This window comes from Lithobates pipiens, unplaced genomic scaffold, assembly GCF_037356315.1.
Source record: "Lithobates pipiens isolate NorthernLeopardFrog02 unplaced genomic scaffold, aLitPip1_a1.2 Scaffold_19, whole genome shotgun sequence".
Classification (NCBI taxonomy): Eukaryota; Metazoa; Chordata; class Amphibia; order Anura; family Ranidae; genus Lithobates; species Lithobates pipiens.
The window spans coordinates 226,479,827-226,493,681 of NW_027507764.1; the positions used below are offsets into that span (position 1 = coordinate 226,479,827).

The 13,855-nt window shown below is 44.0% G+C and overlaps 1 protein-coding gene across 2 annotated transcripts in view; it reads left to right on the plus strand.

The window, feature by feature from the left end:
• Positions 1 to 13,855, plus strand: part of GRB10 (growth factor receptor bound protein 10) — a 313,951-nt gene that overhangs the window by 224,131 nt on the left and 75,965 nt on the right. The window lies entirely within an intron of this gene.

Below are 13,855 nucleotides of genomic sequence, written 5' to 3' on the forward strand. Positions count from 1 at the left end.
ACTGGAAGCCGATTTGGTTTTTAAGAGCTACATCAGATTTTGCACATGCCAGTTTTTGTAAATCAACCCTAGTGTGTCAGTGACTGGACTTAAATTGATTGTAAACGAAGTAAAAGTTTATACTTGCCTGCTCTGTGCAATGGAATTGCAGAGTGGCCCCTAAATCTCCTTCACAGGGCTTTTTCTGGCACTCTGGCTCCTCCCCAGTGAGTGCCCCTATAGGAAGCCGCTTCCTATGGGGGTGGTGCATGCACGCCCCCTTAGGGGGCCCCAAACAGTGGGACTTGGCCCTATCCCCTGCTTCCTTGTCACTTTGACAGCAAGGACAATATACACCACCCTCATATACTGGAGTGCAGTATAGCTGCTGACCCCCCCACTCTCTGATCATTAACCTGCTCTGGTGATTGTTGCTGGATCATAGCAGAAGATTAGAGGGGTTCACCAGAGACGCCACCACAGTATTTTCCCAAGTATCATAGGCTATCGCAGGGTTACCTGGAGTCTCCTAAATTAAAGCCATAGTGTCTTCGGGGGGGGGGGGGGGGGTTCACAGGCTGGAGAAGTGACTGGCTCTAAAGTGATCACTAGTACCACTGATTATAGCACCCTGACCACCAGGGCCATTGGTTTCAGCACTCGGATCACCTGTACCACTGGTTTTGGCACCCCACTCACCAGTTTTAGCAACCAGGTCACCGGGCACCTCAATCCCACCCTACTCCGGATATTTGGGCACCTCGAGGCAGACCTAAACCCGGACACTAAGCAAGTAAATGACCTAAATTAGCGCACCTGTTGTAGGCTCCAGAATTTATATTACACTGGTGAGGGAGGAGGGATCTGGCTGCAGGAATCAACCAAGGGACCCTGCACCAATGCCCAACCAGACTTATTAGAAGTGGGGATAGTTTGCAGCAGTTGGACATGTTCAGGAGGCATGGCTGATGCCAGGGGCTTGTTTAAAATGCACCTTCACCTGTGCAGACAAAAATCCTTGCATCAGCCCTGCATATCAAAGAGTCATACCTTTTTTTTTTTTTTTTTTTTTTTTTTTTTATCAACTGGTTGAATCAATGACAGAAAATGACTATACCCCATCAAGACCGTGTGTGGATGGGGGAAATCTTCCTGCTGAACTATTGTATTCTGACAGCAGGGAGGCTTCAGGCTATTGCTGGCAGTACTCCTCAAGAGACCATTTTCCAACAGGCTGGTTGTACATAAGAATACAACCAGTTTGTTCCAGATATATCAAAATTTATCTGGTGCCGGCTGAGCCAGCCGAATTTTGGTCCATGTATGACCGGCTTCACTTTCAGACTAGTGAAACAAAATGTCTGCGTCTTAAGCTCTCCCTCCCCCAGTCGGTGTGGAGATCAGTGGGAAGAGAAAGCTGAGCAGAGTGAAATGCTAGTTCATGTGTCTGACCAGCAGCTCCAAGCACACAGAATGCAATGAGATACCCGGAAAACATGGCTAAGCATAATTCCGAAATGGATTACATATTAAAATCATCCATGTCAGCCATGATATCTAAAGGAATACATTTTTAGTGCTGAAGGTGAATGTAAAGCAGAACTTCAGTCATTTCTTTTCAACTTTCCATCTATTAAATCTTCTGCCCTTTTTTTTAACTTTGGATAGTAAAACCTTTTTTTTTTCTGTCAGTATATACCTTATACAGCCCACTTCCCCCTTTTTTTTTTTTTTTTTTTTTTAACCAACATCATACAAGAGGAAATATACATGAAACCTTAACATTTCGAGACGGTGCAGGTATACTTTTGATTACAGGGCATACAAAATCTGAACAGAGATATAGCGATGTGATTAAAGTATTTGGGTGGGGGGAGAGATGGTCGCATCCCTAAAGAATAAAAATTGAAGCGACCCTCTACCGTGTCAAGGGATTTATAGACAAAAACTGCAAACATACCATTTAACCTCAAAGAAAGCTTTACAGAAAAAAATATCAGACCCTCTCTCGGGGATATGTATGTATCCAGATTTAACTAACTAGGGTCAATCCCTTCAGAGCCATATATAGACTTATCCCATGTTGACCATGTTTTAGAAAATTTCTGCACCTTACCCTCCACTACAGCCATCAAGTGTTCCATTCTACGTATGTCAGCTACAGTGGTGATCAATTGCGGAAGTATTGGTGGCGAGGTGGACAACCATAACCTGGTGATGACCCTTTTAACAGCCAATAAGATGAACAGTCTATGCAAGTCCTTAGAAATACCAGGAAAAGGGAAGCCTAGCAGATAATGCATGGGCATCAGGGGAATAGGATTACCAACCAGTGTTTTCTAACAGATTTTGGACTTGGAGCCAGAACTGGTGGCCTAGGGGGCAATCCCAAAAATGTTGAGAGCCAACATCCCCACCACATCTCCAGCATTACTTTGAAATCTGTTAAGGGCATGTAGAATATCTGGGGTCCTGTACCAGTGCATTAGGAATTTGTATGCAGTTTCCTTGTGGGTCACACATCGAGAGACTCTGGAAGTGTGCTCCCATATGCTCCCTCAATCCACCAGGGAGATATCGTGCTGTAAAATCTGAGACCATTTCCTCATGTAGTGGTGGCTATTTACCGTCATAGGAACCGCTTTATGCAATATTGTGTAAATGGTAGAGATCATTCAGGGCTCGTAAGGACCTTTAGCACATAGGATCTCAAAGTCTGTTGGTTTGTCCAGAGTCTAAGGGGATCTGGTGGAGAAAAAATGTCTGATCTGGAAGCATGAATGTAGAAGCTTTTGGGGGATCTGATGTTGCTAGGCTAGAGCATGTAGCGAGGATGAACCAGGGCTGTAACACATTTCTTTTTCTGACCATCTTTTTGGGGCCTTCCGGGAGGTCCGGGAGGTATGAACTCTCAGGTGCAAGGCATAATAGTATTTGATGAAATCTGGGCCTCCCAGACCCCCTTTACTCCTCTGAGTCAGGACCACTGTCCCTGCCAACCTGTGGGATGCGTTATTCCAGATAAAACGAAGGCTTCTCCTTTGAAGGGATTTCAGCTGCGACAGAGGGATCACCACTGGCAAAGTTTCAAACAAATATAATAACTTAGGAAGGATAGACCTTTTGAGGATGTTAATTCGGCCCAACGGGGATAGGGGGAGAGATTAATTTCCAAAAACAGGGGAGGGAAGTTGGCCCTATATAAAGTATCATAAGAAGCAGTAAGGTGAACCCCCAAGTATTTGAGTGAGGACACCAGTGGTAATTATACTTGCTTTGGAGGGAAGATAATAGGGCTGGGGTTATGTTTATAGGTAATGCTTCAGTTTCAGTATCATTAATTTTAAAACCCGAGAGGCTACTAAAAGTGGATAGTATGTGTTGAATGTGTGGTAGGGATGTGGGTGGGTGTGAGTTAGGAGAACATCATCCGTGAATAAGAATAGTTTATATTCTGCGTTTTGGAGGCGAACTCCCTTAATATCCGGGAATTCCCGTATAGCCACAGCTAGGGGTTCCAGACTGAAAATAAAGAGCAATGATTATAGAAGGCAACCCTGTCTCTCGTACCATTGCTAAGAGGAAACTGACGTGATAGATGGGAGGAGAGTTGTACCTGTGAAGTGAGTTTCGAGTAGAAAAAAAAAGCCCTGTCTGGTCCTGGAGCTTTATGTGTGGGAAGATGTTTAATTAAGTCAGCTAGTTCGTCAGTGGAGATAAGTTGGTTTTAAGGAGGCGTGTTGGTCTGGTGACAGTTTTGGGAGGTGAACAGATGATAGAAAGTAGTCTAATCTGTGTGCCAGTGTTCAAGCAGTTGTAAAGTTTTATAATAGTCTCTAGATACTCCAGACGTGGTCTGAGGGCAGTGTGTTGGTGTGCTGTCTGATTGCAATATATAATCAGGAATGGATAGAAAGGGCCGGGGCTTAAGTTTGTGGACAAGCATCCTATGCGGCTTGTCTGCAAACTTGTAGAACTTTTTTGCTTAGACCATAACATTGACTTTGGCATTTGATTTGTGTCTATAGTCTTAAAGCGGTTGCGAATAGCAGTTACTGCACGCAAGCGATCCACCGTAGGGGAGCGGAGTAACCTCACCTCCGCTTCCTGCAGCTGGGCTACAAGCTCTGACCGCAGCCTGACAGTCCCGTTTCAGGCGTGAGCTGGCTGAGATGCACTCCCCCCCCCCCCCTAAAAATTGTCTTGTGGGCTTCCCAAAGAGTAGATATATCTGAAATAGAGCCTACATTGAAATGAAAAACTCCTCCTCCAATTTCTTGAGTAGTCTATCCTTAGTTTCAGCATGTCGCAATAGAGATTAGTTCAGTCTCCAGTGGCAAGTTTTGGGTGATGTGGTATGGCACGCCACATTCAAAGTAATGGGGGAGTGATTGGACCACGTGATGGGCTCTATTTCTGAGGATATTATGCTGGGTAGCAAGGGTGCAGTTATTAGAAAGAAAGTGGTCCAGTCGAGAATATAATTTATGCAGGGGGGCGGAGGTATATTGGCGATGGGTGGGATGTTTTACACTCCATGCATCAAAGAGATTGTGGGAGCGGATTAGTTTGCGAAAGGAGGTGGATAGTTTAAGAGTTTGAAGGGACGGAGTTTGTTGAAGTAGTGTCCATCTATTCCTACTAGGGGACATGCACATATTGAAGTCCCCACCTATGATTGCGAAAGGCTGGGAAAAGGAACGCAGCCGATCCAATACTCCGGTGAGAAAACCAATTTGTCCCGTATTAGGTGCATACATATTAAAGTAAAGGAGGTATTCAGATGTGAGAAGTTCAGGAAGACAAACCGACCCCATGGGTCTAGGATTGAAGCTAGGATCCGTATAGGGCATGATCGTTTAATCAAAATGGCCGCTCCAGCCTTCCCAGATGGATCGGAGGCCATAAAATGTAGGCTACAGCTTGGAGGCAAATTTAAATGAGCCCCCTGGGCGGAAATGCGTCTCCTGAACCATTATCACATCAGCTCCGGAAGATTTGAATTCTTAAGGAATTCAAGCCCTTAACATTACACAAAAATATTTTTAAAGCCATAATACATTCATGAAATAATTAGCGGATGATATTCGAACATGGTACATGTGGTTGTAGTGTTCCAATCTAAAGAGGTCTGGAAGAGGCATATACACATCAGCATTTCCTAGTAACATAACATTGTATGTCGAGTTTACAACCTGCAGCAATATGAAAGAACCAGGACAGGTCAAAGGACCTGATAAAAACTTGAAAAAAATTTAAAAGTTAACCTGAGTAAAACATAGAAAAACAAAAATACAAAACAAAAAAAAACACTAGTATCTTGAAAGTCTGAAGGATGTAAAACCTTCAGTAAGCCAAGGCAGAACACCTTGGACCTATAAAGGAACATGACGGACAGTTGAAGTGGTAAACTATGTACCGCTCCCGTAGGGAATGATTAACCTCCCTGGCGGTATGATTCAGTCTGGAATAAGGTGCTGAAAGCGGTACAATTATTTTGCATGGAAATCTGGATTTTATTTTGTAGTCCTGTAATTCTTAGGAATAACGCTCTGAAATTTCTTCAAACCAGAGTCTAGCGGACATCCCGGGTATGATAAAGTTTATAATATAATAAAGAATAATAAAAATTATTCAATAATGTAATCAAATCCAAAAAAATGAAAAAGGGACATGTTTTGGTTGCTATGGACAATCTCCAAATTCCAAGCAGTAAAAAACAGTATTTATAATATAAAAGTGCATGCAGGGCATTGCACAAACCACTAGGGACAAAGGGGGTGTGTATTTTTTACTACAGCACTGTAATCTGTAAGATTACAGTGCTGTGTGTGTTTTGTGTCTTTTTACATTTTTGAATTTGCCGCCGTTCTCCGCTCCCGTGCGCCGTAACGTCGCAGGGAACGGAGCTCGGCGGCATTCGGCACTGTGAATCGAGCGCAGGACGGCTCGATCACACAGCGCGGGGGACATCGCTGGATCCAGGGGACAAGGTAAGTAACGTTACCTGTGTCCTCCCCTGCATCGAGCGGTGCAAGCCCGAGTCCGGCTCGGGGTTACCGCTATTGTAATTAAAATTCCAACCCGAGCCAGACTCGGGATTACCGCTAAGGAGGTTAACCTCTGACCATTAACATTTTACAATGTTCTAACATACCACCATCAACTGGGTGTACAATACTAGCTGGGGGGGGGGGGGCTTATTGAGCACATCAGAAAAGGGAAGGATTAAAGGTGGGGGGAATGTTGCCCGCAGAATTCCTGAAGAGGTCCAACAGGCTCCCGGGAAGTTGGAGGTAAGCTGTGATTGGACGAAGGTTGTCTCTTTATGAAGGGGCGCCCCCACTCGTTTGAGTGGGGGGGAGACTGCTACAGTTCTCAAAGGTCTGGCAGGAGGATTTTCAGGACAGATGGGTGGTCTCCATGATAACTCTAGGTTACAGACTAGAGTTCCGAGAATTCCTGTCTCCTTGTTTCCTCAAAGACACAGAAAAAAAGTCTCTCCTCAATGGATAGCATTGGAGGGACTTTTGTCGCTAGTTCCCATGGAAGAGCAGAGGTTGGGCTTTTATTGAACCAGTTTCACGGTGCCAAAACCAAATGGGGATGTCGGACCCATTCAAGATCCCAAAGATCTAAACGGGTTCCTAAAAATTTGATCTTTTCGCATGGAATCAATCCGATCAGTCTCATCCTACAAGGAGAACTTCTGTCATCAATCGGTATCAAGGATGCATACAGGCATGTAACCATTTTCCCCGCTCATCAGAAATATCTGTGCTTCGAAGTGGAAAAACTTAATTTTCAGTTGTAGCTCTAACTTTCAGTCTAGCTACTGCACCTTGGATTTTTACGAAGGTCCTGACCAGATTAAGGGCCCAGGGTATAACTAATTATAGCTTACCTAGATAACCTGCTCTTAATAGACCGGTCGGTAGCCCTCTTAGACCAAAGCTTGGTGACCAGTCAGCTACCTGGAATACCCAGGTTGGGTCTTCAACCTAGAGAAGTTGTCTTTAAAACCAGTAAGAAGACTAGAATACTTGGGTCTGGTTATAGATACAAACCAGAAGATTGTGTTTTTTACCCCAGGTAAAAATCGGCACCATATAGGAGCTGGTTCAGGTAGTCAGGGCGAAGAAGGGTCCTTCTATATTCGCCTTTGTATAAGGTTGTTGGGAAAGTTGGTGGCTTCATTTGAAGTGGTTCCTCATGCTCAGGGTCATTAGAGACTGCGGCAAAACAGTATCCTGTTTGCCTGGAACAAAGTCCAGGTGCTATATTTTCTGATGCGTTTATCACCAATAGTGCGTCAGCCTCAGTTGGTGGTTGATACTTGAGTATCTGCAGAAAGGGAAATCCTCTTTACCAGTTATCTGGAAAGTGGTAACAGATGTCAGCCTTTCGGGTTGGGGGGCAGTTCTGGAAGAGACTGTCCATTAGAATTGGTGCAGAACCGAGAGAACCTTACCCATCAACATTCTAGAGATTCGAGCAGCGTACCTAGCCCTAAAGGCCTGGACATTCAGTTGCAGGGTTTTCCTGTCAGGATCCAATCCAACAATGCCACAGCAGTGCCTTATATCAGTCGCCAAGGGGACACCAGAAGTCTTGCAGTCCAGGTAGAGGTAAACCAAATCCTAACCTGGGCATTAAAGCATGTTCCGTGCATATCGGCAATCTTCTTTCCAGGGGTAGAGAACTGGCAGGCGGACTACTTCAGTCGCCAGCAGTTCCCAGGGGAATGGTCTCCCCCCCCCCCCCCCCTACATCTTACTGGCTATATGCCCAAGATGGGGGATCCCAGACATAGATCTGTTTGTGTCCAGGTTCAACAACAAGAACAAGGGATCCATTTGCATGAGGGACAGATGCGTTGGTGACACTGGGATTGGTTCCCACTGATTTGATTTATGTATTCCCTCCTATGCTGCTGCTATCATGGCTTCTTCGCAGGATCAAGCAGGAAAAGTTGTGCTTCTGGTAGCCCCAGCATTGCCCAGAAGATCTTGGTATGCAGAAATGGTAAATATGGCAGTAGGGCCCCCATTGTCCCTACCACCACATCCAGACCTGCTATCGCAGGGACCAGTGTGCCATCCTACCTTACAAACACTAAATGAAGGGTTTGGCTATTGAAACCCACACTCTGAAGAATCTTAGTCTTTCAGGCTCAGTGATATACAACTTGATTAATGCAAGGAAACCAGCTTCCAGAGTCATTTATTAGTCTGGAAGGCATATGTTTCCTGGTATGAATCCAGGGGTTGGCATCCCAGAAAGTATGTCATAGGGAGAATCCTTGCTTTTCTAAAAATGAGGTTAGAAATGAAGCTGGCCTTGAGTACTATCAAGGGCCAGGTCTCAGCCTTATCGGTATTGTTTCAATGTCTGCTTGCTTTGCATTCTTTAGTCCAAAGCTTTATACAGGGGTAACGTGGCTTAATCCACCCGTTAGAGCACCTCGGAACTCTTGGGACTTGAATTTAGTTCTGTCGGCATTACAGAAACAACCTTTTGAGCCAATACGACATTCCCTTGGTCCTTTTGACAAGGAAGCTAGTTTTTCTGGTAGCCATTTCCTCTGCAAGATGGGTATCAGAATTGGTGGCTTTCTTGTAGAGCCATATTTAATCATTCACAAGGATAGCGTAGTACTGCGTCCTCATCCTAGCTTTTTACCAAAGGTGGTTTCAGGTTTTCATCTAAACCAGGATAATTTGCCTTCATTTTTTCTAGAACCCTTTTTTACGGAAGAAAAGCCACTGCTTTCTCTGGATGTAGTGAGAGCGGTCAATCTATTTGGAGGTGACTGCTCAGGTTTGGAAATCGAATGTTTTGTTTGAATTGCCTGAAGGTTCTTGAAAGGACGGAGTGTCAATCTACTATTGCTAGGTGGATTCGGCAAGTAATTATTCAAGCTTATGGGTTGAAGAGGAAAGTTCCACCTTTTCAAATCAAAGCGCACTCCACCAGGGCTGTTAGTGCTTCGTGGGCAGTGCATCACCAGGCCTCCATGGCTCAAATCTGCAAGATCGCAACTTGGTCTTCAGTCCATAGATTCACCAGATTCTATCAGGTGGATGTGAGAAGGCATGAGGATATCGCCTTTTGGGTGCAGTGTGCTACAGGCAGTAGTATAGGTCTTCAGGTCTGATTGCACACTACTTTTGTCTCCCTCCCCTCAAATAGCATTGCTCTGGGACATCCCACATAGTAAGTACTATGGCTCTGTGTCCAGTGATGTACTCCAAGAAAAGGATTTTACAGGCTGTTATAAAAATCCTATTTTTTAGCCAGAAGTTGCCTAAACCCCCAAAATTGATATAGTAATCTGAAGAAAAATAGTGGCAGTTGCAGTCTTTTATGGTGCACATGTGTTTATCAATTGCATATAGTAAAGAAAGTACACTAAAATTCTACTGCAAAGATTTTGCATGCCTTTTTAGGTAAAATTGTATGCCTTGACTAAGTGGATAACAATGTATCAAGCCTTAAAAATGTTTTGCGTTAACTGAATTATGGCCACGGATTGCTCTCAGCCTGACATTCATGGCGATGCCTCACGCAATTTGCTATGTTCACACCCTAACCTGCTTGTTTGCATTGGTGTGTGCATGGGGCTGCTATTTTTCACCACTTTCTGGTCTTTAGTTTCAGAAGGACGTATTCTTGCTTCCTCCCAGAATTGCACTTTGTGCGCACACCCTGCATGCAGCTCTGCAAAGCCGATTACCGATCACAGTACTGGGCTGCTATCACTGTAGGTCAGTGCCGGCAGCCATTATTTCTGTTCACCGCCATACCAGTAAAATGCCACTTCTGTCAGTATCTTTAATCACCGCTGCTGTGTCCCTAATCGCTGCAACCCCAGTCATGTTGGTCTTAATCACCGCCACCACAGTCCATGTCCCTGATGCCTCTGCCTGCCATCTGTACTAACACTGGGTGTTTCTGCCTCCTACCTGGTCTGATCCTTTACACGTTTCATTGTGCCTCTGCCTGCTCCCTTAAATGGCCCATCTGCACATCCCACTTACTACATTGTTGCAAGATACCAGGGACATGCTGTGTGGTCAGTGGCTGGTGAGGCACTGGCTAGTATCAGAGCCAGATACACACAGGTTACATACGCCGCAATAGTGAGAGCAATAATCCTAGCACTAGATCTCTAACGCTAAGCATGTAACCTGTAGAATTTTTTTTTTATTGGAGCGTCGCCTATGGAGATTTAGAAGTACTGAGGTTTGGTACCATTTTAAAGTGTGATACGATGGATATCTATTTACTTAGCCTAACATCTTTCACATTATACGAAAACAATCAGGCTAATGTTGGTGTTTTTTTTTGTTTTTTTTGTTTTGTTTTGTTTTTATTTTTAAAAAAATTGTAAAGCATTAAAATGCTGTCCAAATACCATTTGACATGTTGACGTGATGTTTGGGGGGTTCTGAGGCCTTTTCTAGCAAAAATAGATTTTTTACATGTAGGAGAGGAGTGTCAGGGCTGGATGGCAAGGGGTTAATGACAGTAAGTTATATACAAATCTATTTAAGGTAATTTACTATATTTTTTACTATATTTTCAAAATCTGTATTTAAGCAGGTGGCTTAATGGACAAATTATTGAAGTTTTAACTTCCAACCAGTAATTTCACAGTAAATAACATATAGAAAGTTTGTAACTTTTTTTTTTTCTTCCGCCGCAAAAGACTCTCCCTCTTAAAAGCCCTTTCACATTGGGGGCGTCAGTTATGGTTGCCACCTCATCCCTTTAAACCCGAATGCATATTAATTACACAGATTCTGTGGCTGATTAAGGTGGTAATTAAACTCTGCGTATGTATCTGTGTGTATCTGCATTTAATTTGGCCTCAGAACCGGAGTAATTCAAAGGTGTTGGGTTTTAAAGGGATGAGGTGGTAACTCTAGCGTCGGTGCTCGTACGAACGCTGGCGGGGCGCTTTTAACCCCCCCCCCAGCAGCCAGAAAGGGGTTAAAAGCGCTGCTGTCAATTCCTTTCAAAGGATAGGGGAGCTCTAGGAGCAGTGTATACACCACTCCTAAAGTGCCTCAAAGATGCTGCTTGCAGGACCTTTTTTGAAGTCCTGCCAGTGCACCGCTCCAGTGTGAAAGCACTTGGGCTTTCACATTGGATGTAGGAGAGGCGGTATAGCACCTGTAAAGGGCCTCGGTGTGAAAGGGGTCAAACTGAGAAAAACATGGCATTGTGGGTAAATCTTATACCCATAAACACGTCTTTGCTTGTAGTTAAGAGGACTGGGCTGGAATGGAGCATTTGTCTTTTAGACACATGCCCCTTCTATGGCAATGCAGTGACATGTGCCTCCACTGCAGTATGTTTTATTGGACAGCTGGGACCAATGGTACCTTACCATTGGTCCAAGATTCCAAGCTGTTCATTGAGCTCAGTGCCTCTGACAAGAAGTGAGAGAAACTGTGAGCTCATCCTCTGTCTGCAAAAAAGTGTCAGCTTGTATTTAAAGTGGCTGCTCTGTATTTGGCTTCTGACAGGCTGCGCAAGGAGCCCCACATCTCTGGAATCGTAGGTTGCAGGAGCCCCAAATTTACCAATGGTGGGGTAGGACTTGGCCTTCATACCCCTCCCCCCCCCCCCCAAATTTATAGTCTGTGATGCACAAGATGCAATGTGTGGTACCTAATCAGTCTAAGCAGTGAAAGTCTCACATGTATCGCCGTACTAGGTGAAGTGGCATAATGTTTTTTTTTTGTGTGTATTTTGAAGTATTCCCATGCTGTATGAGAAATGGCTTAATTGACTACTTTTTGTTAAAGAAGAAAAATCTAAAAACTTGTGGCAATACAATGAAGTCTTAAAGACTTCCCATGCTTCCTTTAATACCCTGAGGTGTTTACTCTCCAAAATGTGGTTTGTGGGTGTTTCTACTGTCCTGGTGCTCCAGGGCCTTCAATGTGACGGGTAGTCAGGAAAGTAGATGAATTATTTGTCCGGAGAATGTGCTTCCTTGGATTTTGGGCCCTCTGGCTAGGCTATGAAAAACTTGCATGTGAAATTACCATACTCAGGAGGGGTAGCGGAATGTTTTTGGATTTAATTCTAACTATGCCCATGATGTGTTAGAAATGGCAAAATGCATTTTGTGGTGGAATATGAAGTATGCATTGTAGAAAGAAATGATTAAGAAATAACTTGTTAAAATGGAAACCTTGTGAAAATAACAAATGACACCGTCAAAAACTCGCCTCTTAAATACCTTGGACTGTACTTTCCAAAAAGGGGTAATATTAGTGGGTATTTGTACCGTCCTGGCATTTTGATCTCGCAGTATTACGCCCCATGAGCAACATTGCAGTGCGATCTGCCACCTGTGTTCACAGGACACAGTGGGTGACAGATCAGTGTACCAGGCCACTGCCGGTACCATGTGATCATTGTGACTAATCGCAGCACATCACTTTGGCAACTGTTCACAATAAATGCCTTCCATTCATAACAATGTGTACTATTGTATTGATCTGTGATCACATGGTACAGACAGGGCCAATCACAGCCCATCTGTACCATGTGATTAGCTATGGCCAATCGCCACTCATCACAATTGTACACACTGACTGGATGTCATTCATAAAAAGGTTGCTTATAACTAACATTACTATTATAAGCAATCATAGAATGTAAAGGAAAATCCTGATCACCTCCCCAGCGTACAATGTTACTAAGGTAACACTATCAAGCATAGATCCTGCTTGATTCGCTTCTGGCCCACCTAAGGCCGGGTTTGCATATGTGTGGCCTCTGTTCAACAGCACGGGGTCCGGAGTTTGCCTATTCACCAGTTCAGGTGCAATTGAGGTACATTTTTACCTAAATTTGCACCTGAACCAGACCCAAAGATGGATAGGACCCTTCTGCAATCCGGACTGTGGCCACCCCAGACTTGTGTGAACCGGCTCCATTGAGAGCTGGTCACACTCGCCTTGCATGTGATTAAGATGTGGGTTTCCCCAAATGGATCAAAAAAGAGGTTCGCTGATCACTTTCTGCAGTCAATGTTATGGTACTTTACTGCAGTCTAGGGCTAGAGTCAGAGAACCACCACTTTACATCTGGGGGTGGGGGGGGGGTCACAGCTTTAGAGTCCCGTAAAAGTGATTGGGACTTTACCCTTGCGTCATCCCCTTTGTAAAAATATCTAGTTAGACCAGGGATTTGCTTTATCTATGGTCAAAATATGAAAATCTATAATTTCCACATTGTATTTCAGATAAATAGGAGTAGGCTAGAAAGAATTGAAATGTCTTGAAATTTTGCAAATTTTTGTAGAGATCCCCCCACATTTACTTGTGTTCTGACACATTAACTATGCCGTCAGTGGGTACTGTTGCATATTTCGCAGAGCTTGCCTCTGAACTACAAGCAGTACAGGAATCGCTGCTTGCGGGCAGCAAGATACCTTGGTGGGATATATAGTCCTTTGCTGTTTACTTTCAGTTTCTGAGTAGATGCTACAAAGCATGCAGGTAATCCAGGATGTTGGGAAGAGATGGCCAGTAGGCCGATGGCACTCGCAACATGAATAGATTTTTCAAGTGGTCTTCTGTTGAATTGCCAAAACTAACTTTTTTGATAGAATGAGTATGCTGTGACCATAGATCTCCTTTTAGGAATGTGAAAGTAAACTTTTTGAATCAGGCCTGCTTGGATTTATGGGGTGCACACATGTAGGGATAGGCAGATGTAGCCTGGTTCCCATTGGTATGGACAGTTTATCAAGTAGATGAATAGGGCACAAAACATCAGTTGAAGAAAGTAATTGATATACTTGCTAGATAGGCTGTTGTGAGGCTGTAATAGAGAAGTCTGGATTAGTCAA